At 38.8% G+C, this 7,778-nt stretch overlaps 1 long non-coding RNA gene across 1 annotated transcript in view; it reads left to right on the top strand.

Moving 5' to 3' along the window:
* Positions 1-7,388, top strand: part of LOC107704719 (uncharacterized) — a 14,389-nt gene extending 7,001 nt beyond the window's left edge. The window contains exons 2-3 of the long non-coding RNA XR_001635998.1: positions 4,639-4,790; positions 7,378-7,388. This is a non-coding gene — a long non-coding RNA (uncharacterized LOC107704719). The remainder of the gene's footprint in view (positions 1-4,638; positions 4,791-7,377) is intronic.
* The last annotated feature ends 390 nt before the right edge of the window (positions 7,389-7,778 follow it).

Here is a 7,778-nt window from a genome sequence, read left to right on the forward strand (position 1 = left end):
CCACCAAGACACTTTAAATAAAACCATTGCTTCCAGCTGAAATACAATACCCATAATATTGCTTTCTGCAGTGAAGTCGTCATCTTGCCTGAATCAGGAGAGAAATATGCACAGATCAAGCTCTGTTTACAAGCAAAAGCAGTCCAAAACAGTTCTAAGCAAAAATGCTGGTGGATTTTGTTGTGAGAGGACAACAGGGGATGGCATTTTTCACTGGAAGAAATGTTACTATTGATTATGGATTAGTATTTTGGCCAGAATCAATGGTTTGAAGTTAAAAAACCTTAATGATGGATTTGTTTCTTACAAACATGCAGCTTTTTGCTTCACAAGACTTTAATTGATCGACCAAAGGCATGTTGTGGATTATTGTGATTATTGTTTTTATCAGTTGTTTGGACTCTCATTCTGACGGCACCCATTCACTTCAGAGGTGAGCAAGCGATATAATGCTAAATTTCTCCAAATCTGTTCCAATTAAGAAACCAGTATAAATATGGTATGATAAACAACCCTTTTTGTGTTATCCAGGCTTTTTGCTTCCCATTATCCTGGGACTTCAGGAGTCAGTCGGTTCTCAATCACATTGGAGGCTAATTAGACAGAACTCCTCTCAGGTAACTCTCACGGCAATTACATAAGACTGCATTTCTCATAAACATCAGCCAATTCAGGATAAAAATAGCTTAATTGCAACTTTTTTGACTGACAGCTTTTGATTGACAAGCTATTAGGTAATTGTTCATGACAGCTGATTAGTCTATGACAAGTATTATTCAAATATCACAGCATCTCCCAGGAAACCAAAGCAAAGCAAGTTCTTGTCGGCATGCAAAGTGATACCTCTGTGTGACAAATATATGATTAAATTCATTACATGAAGTATTGACACAAGTATGGAAATGACTTAACACTTTTCTCACAAATTACACAATGTGTAAATATTTTCCCTGTAGATTACAGGGGTTTGAGTACAAATTCTGGCAATATCAGTGAAAGCTGACTGAATTGAGAAATTAAACCGTGAAGTTATGAAAATAAATTTGTTCAGAGTCTACAAATGTAGAGTATGTACACTATATCGGTCAAAAGTTTGGGCATGCTTTAGTTGCTTTGAATTTTCTCATGAAATTTTACGAACTTATGTTTACGCTTATACTTGAAATTATTTTGAAGCAAAATAAAATAAAATAAAATAAAATAAAACAATTAAATATTCAAGGAAAAGCAGCCAACCAGAATACAACATACAGCTGAACTGCAACAATGTTTTAAAAAATGTTGTTTTTAGGTCATTAAAAAATTAAACTCCTTCAATGAAATGAAATAAATAAATAAATAAAATAAAAACAGTCATGGAAAAGCAGCCATCTGAACTGCAACAATACATTAAGCTTGTTTTTTTAAATTAATTAATAATGACAAAACAAAAACCATTCAGCACACATTTAAACCATTCATAAAATAAAATAATAAAATAAAATAGTAATTTCCATACTTTCACATGTAATAATAAAAAAAACAAGTGTGTCCAAACTTTTATTATAACTTTATGTATAAAAATTATTTCAACTGAAATTGGTTGGCTTTTGTGCCCGTCAAAGTATTTGGCTTATACATATTCCAGTTTGCACAATGAAACCCTAAGATACTTAAAGAATATTTCAAATGAAATAAATGTATTAGGCATATCAGTGGAGCCACTAAGGTGACTCGAAATGAAAACGCACAGTTCCAGCTACCCAAACAGCAGTTAGCACCTAACAAATGTTGTCAAATCAAACTCAAATCACTCGCTGACCCAGGGTCCACACAAATAATTAGCCTCCAGTAGGACAGTTAGTCCTCCGTACTATCAGTGACCTGCAGCACACTGGCACACGGTTCACCCTTTAACCAACACGCGCACACACACTTCAACACTGATAATGCACCCGTGATAAAGGCCCATCAGGCTGAATTGCCCACAGCTGCGGGGCCCCTTGTTGCGCTGGCAGCATTGCCCCTGTCATCGAGAGCGTGCGCCTATCTGACCTGCTAATTTGGAGCATACGCAAGTGCTCTTAAAGTGCCGGGCCTTTTGACATGCCACAAACAGCAGCTGCCACAGCTGCCCTCCAGAAGCTTCATTTAATTCAATTACATCTCTGGGAGATATGTAAACGAGCCCAGGCTCGGAGAGAGGGTGCAGCCGTCAGGGGCTGGAGGGGGTGTAGGGGGTCTAAACCCTCCTCTCCCCGATGCACCGGAGTCATTCACCCCGAAGCTCGCCCGCATTCGCAAGTGTGCGCTCCCCCCGCCCCCTCCGAAGTGTCAAGGCCCAGGTGGCTTGATTGGGCAAATGATTGCGTGAGGCGATCACACCAACCCCCTCCGAACGTCAGCACCACCTTTGCAGGGAAGGCCTGGCACCGGGGTGTTTGGATGCGAGTGGGGGGTTTAATCAGGGTCACGGCGTCTCCTATCACTCCTATCAGTGCGACTCAACCCCCGGGCAGCCCTGCAATTAATGCAACTTTCAAGAGAAGAAGGGGGAGATAAATATCCACCATCTGGCAATTAGGGCTCACAGGACTGAACAACCGTTTGTGAGACAATTCTTCATGACACTAGCAAGAAACGGTGCTTGATACTGGCCTGAAGCCCACAAGCGAGAGCGCTGCGGCTTTTGAAAGTGGCGTCCTGTAAAAGCCGAGGCTATTGAGGCGCATCTCTCATTCTTTCAATAGAGGTTTGATCATGGTTCTTCAGTGTGTCTTTTTGGCGTGCATTCGGGGCACCGACCCCTCCAGCTGTTGGCTGTGGTGGCGCGTGGCTGAAAGAAGCCCAGATCGCGGTGATCAAATTAGCTCCCCCCTCCTCACGGGGGCACAAAGGTTGTCAATGTGCTCTGCGTCGCATTTCAGCGGCTCATTGATGTTATGATTACTCATTTAACCAAACAATGAGTGCCAAGCAGCCCTCGTTGAATGCCCTCTTGCGTGAATAGAGAGAGCTGCTTGTTGAAAGATAGTGATTTAATAGGAGAACTGATTCTTTTCAGCTTTTTTTCCCCCTTCTTCTCCTCCTCACGTATTGTGAAACACAAATGGAGGGAGAACAAATACAGTGATTAGCGAGACAATTAATCCCAATTATTGAGTTGCAAATTCAAGACCTTTGGCAACAACCAAATGTGGGAAACAAGAGGTCTGGGCAAAGTCAAGAGCGGCATGAAGAAAACAGGAAAGAAGGGGACCCTGAGCTCGAGGTCGGACAAAATAACAAAGCAGCGAAACCTAGAATTATATTACAATTCCATTCCATTACAAAAGAGATTTCAAGAGACTGCTTAAGTAGGTAAGCATATTGTCTCTCCATGAGAAGATAACATCAAATAACCTCAGACCTCAAGATAACAGCCTTACAAGGGAATAAAACGAATTTTAAAAAAAGGAAAGAAGGGGACTCTAATACCGAGGTCGAACAAAATAACAAAGCAGCGAAACTTTGAATAATTTGACATTCCAATACCAAAGATATTTAAAGATCTTTCGGTCAAAATTAGGTAACTGTACTGTCTCTCCATAAAGGGATAACATCTTGATTCATTTTAAACCTCAGAAAAAAATAAAATAAAATAAAAACAAAACAAAACATTTTTTTTTTAATTCATGGGAATATATCAGCAAAAAAAAAAATAAATAAAAAATTGCAGCTAGCCAGAATGTAATATACATTTGAACTGCAAAAATACTGTTTATAATGCATTAGGAATTATGGGTTTTTAAATAATTAATCAATTAATAATAAAAGTACTTTTTATTAAGGTCCAGCATAAATTAAATTAAATTAAATTAAATTAAATTAAATTAAATTAAAACTGGGGTCAGCACCTTCAGCATCCCGCCGCTGTTGTGCTTCCCCATAAAGGGATAATTACACACTTTGAATTATTAAGCATCATTATCAAAACTCGCGCTTAACTTGTTTTGCTCTACTGTACGGTTCCTCTGATCTTCGGCAATCATTACTTATTAAAAGAACTGGATGCTTTTTCCCAGCTGGAATATGTAGAATCGTGGCTTAATAAAGCAGCTATACCGCAAGCCCTCGGATCTAAACTTCAGTTAAGCGACAAGAAAATATTAGGGTAACTCGCCGCCACTGCCACCCTGGATAACGAGCAGAAGTCTAGTTATTGGTTCAACTGGATTCATTATCATAGTGGCAGATTAATTAAACTAGTATTTTGAATTGGATGTGTATTTAACAGCGAAGCCCAGTGTTTATAAAGTCTGTTTCTCCAGGGCCCAGGCGACAGCGGCAGCTGCGTTTTAAGTAATTTATCATGCTGTCAGAAGGAAAGCTGTCCATGAAAAGTTTCAACCGAATGATCGAAGCAAACATTTGACATGGCTTATGTTTAATACATAATTTCTAAATGTAACAATGAGGAAGGATAATGTTGGAGAAGTTTGAAACTGTGACTTACAACAAGCTACTCATTATGAACTTCACAGGGCAAAAACACACTTGTGGGCTTTCCTACACTTTTATCTTAACTGAATTATTGCTCTCATGATATAAACGGCAATAGGTGGTCTTGTCCAAATGAAAACGATTACAACACTTGCATCTGTTTTTTTAAAACCATAGGTGGTCATATGTGGATATATCTGGACCGTATGCTATAACAGACACCTGGGCCTAAATTTAGTAACAGTGAAAATGCAATTGGTTCTGCAAATACCAAGAAATCTGCCAGCATCAAAACCTGGAGGGAGAAGAGTCTATTTATGCCTCTGCTTGTGAGTTTTAGCTCTGAGAATAACACATACACACATGGTTATTATGAAAGGCTACAACCAGAGGGGTTATCGCACGTCCAAACACCTTAACCTACCTGCTGAAGAGGCTTTTTATGAGAGTTCAGCACACAAACACAAGAAGCTGTTTATGTTCAGGTCTGAACATGGGGTCAAGCTTTCACTGGTTAGCTTCAGAAATTTGCCCCTGCTGGTAGATGCCATAACTACACAAATCTGAAGGGGGGAAAAGCATATGTATTCATTGATGGCAGTTCGAAAGTAGCCATGTACACTATTCTGATGAAATACAATTTTATACAACACATTAATTGCAAATATGAAATTAATGAATTCACACAATTATGTACAAATGAAATTACAGACAACTCATTAATCACAGTTTCTATTTGCTAGAACAACTGTTTGACATTTTTGTGCTATACCTTTTACATTGTTGCTGTAACTTTATTCACAAAATAAAGTTTCATAGGATAAAGCTCTAAAAATCCATTAAATATCCTAAATTTGCCATTGGGACAACTTACCCCATAGAGTGTTATAACATACTCTGCTAATGTTGACAAAAATTCAGTATGTTCAGTGTTCATAACTGAATATTTTTTTCTGGGCAACAATGATGGGAATGTTCAATAGCTATTTGTGCCTATATTAAATGACTTTCAAAACAAAACCAGACCAAAAAAAAAAAAAAAGCAGGGCACGTAGCTTCTGTCTCTGCTGGAAGATGCTGTATACATCATTCTGGAGGCATCAATGACGACAGTTTAAAAAAGTAGCTGTATATTTTGATAAAATATAATTTTATGCAAAATATGAATTGCAAATATTTAAATCACAAAATTATATCACATAAAATATTTCAATATTCAATTATACTAAACCAGTTGCTAAACAGATTTTTAAAGGGGCCATTACTGTGATATGGACACTATATCATTAATATTTATATATAGGCTATCATTTTTATTATGTCCTTATTTGCCATCAACCAATCAGCATTTTCCTGTGGCTACAGAGTAAAATAAAATAAAAATTAAAAAGAAATAAAAAAAAACCCTTCATGTCCGCAAAAATTAATTAATACCATAGACTGTATTTTTATTTTTTATTTTTTATACCATAGACTGTATAAAAACATGGACGTAGTGTCCGTGACGTCACCTAATACGCCTTGTTCTAACTAATTACAAGAGCTTTTCTTAACCTGTTAGCACTATGCTATGCTAAAAGGTTAAGCTGTTAGCTTGCTTACCAAAGGCTAACTGAAAACAAGGAAAATGTTTAATTTGAACATTTTAGAGTTGGTAATTACCAAATAATGTCTTGATTTAAATGACATTAATTAACATTTTCATTAATAAGACTAAATATACGGCAGAATAATGAATGGGAATGCTAATTGTCCAGGTACAAAGTATAAACCTTCCTGGGTCTGTAGGCCTAATATTACATACGTAAAGGGCAGAGTTCAGTGGACTTGTTTGTAAGTGTGCCATGCCTGTGTACAATATGACTATGTACATGCACTTCTGTTTATCGCTAGGCCTGAGAAAAAGCAAAAGAGGCTGCATGCCATAAACATGCGCTACCCAACTCCCACGTCTCCTTCGGCACGCACTCGTAGCCAAACTAAACACCGTGTTATCCTCAGCCAACACGTGTCAGCGGCCTCACCTGTAGATCAGCGCTTCCATACGACAAGTACAAAAAAAAGCACCACTTTGTCCCTCTCTGTCCCTTCCTCTTAAGGAGCGGTGCGTGAGTCAGATTAAATAATCATTGGGACCGGGGTGCGTTTCACCTTGGGGACATATTGTCCCCTGTCAGTGGAACCTTCAGGGACAGAAGGCGGCTCGGCGGGGGAGCGTGGTGGGGAGCGCTCCGCTCTGATGAAATGGAGCTGGCTTAATGAAGGCATGGCCCATGGCTTCCGCAGCTCTGCCATATGTTTCGTCAAATGCAAATGGCCCCCCAAATCAAACAACTTTTTCATCTTGATCTATGCAAATGTGTTTATAAATACGGGCTTATAAATATGGCATTTCACGTTTTAAAGAGCGAACTAAAAACTTCGATACCCCCTCCCTCACCCAATGAAAATGGCAGACGGATGTGGGACGGATTAATGGCGTCCCGTGGGATGGGTATGGCCTGGTGCACATGCGAACACGTGAGTGCAGAAACATGCGTGTTGTCGGTGCATTCGTTTAAACAGTTGTTAATGGGGTCAAAGAGTTAACCTGGTTTAAAATAAAAAAAAAATGTAATTTCTCTACAAACATTATGTCACTTCACTTTTATTTTGCATTACGTGCTAATAGTTTTACAGCACTTTATGGATTTAATGTCTTTATATTTCTGTGTAATGTAGCGTGATATAATTCTATATAATGTTAAATAATTATTCTATTAAAATCATATTTGACTTTAGTAAATTTTCTTAATTTTGTTTTTAACTGCACAGATTTTACTTAAAGGTAATTGCAAATATTAGTTCTTCTTATAGTTTTATTAATGCCAGACAAACTATTTCTGAAATTATAGGGTTTTTTAACTCTCTGTGTAGTTGGCTGGCGCTGTCACGGGTGCACTGCTGAGCGGAGTCAGGAGCAAGGAACGGAGAAAGACGAGGAGTACATCAATCCACCTGGGTTTTAATTTACACAAAGGAACACGGAACACTCACGCAATACATGGAGACATGACACGAACAATACCGGACGCTGGAGCACACACAGGGAACCCTATTTATACACACAGGAGGAGGGGATGACGAGACACACCTGGGAGCGATGAAACATCAAGGGAAACACCTGGGACAAATAAACTTAATCAGGACAGGAACAGGAAACTAACCATAGGAAGGCACATGGGGAGCAAGACACACACAAAACACGGAACAAAGTCTGACATAACGCCCCCCTCCGGAAGGCGTGTCCTCACGCCATATAACATCCAATGGGGAGG

Source organism: Sinocyclocheilus anshuiensis, unplaced genomic scaffold, assembly GCF_001515605.1.
Source record: "Sinocyclocheilus anshuiensis isolate Anshui unplaced genomic scaffold, SAMN03320099.WGS_v1.1 scaffold758, whole genome shotgun sequence".
Classification (NCBI taxonomy): domain Eukaryota; kingdom Metazoa; phylum Chordata; class Actinopteri; order Cypriniformes; family Cyprinidae; genus Sinocyclocheilus; species Sinocyclocheilus anshuiensis.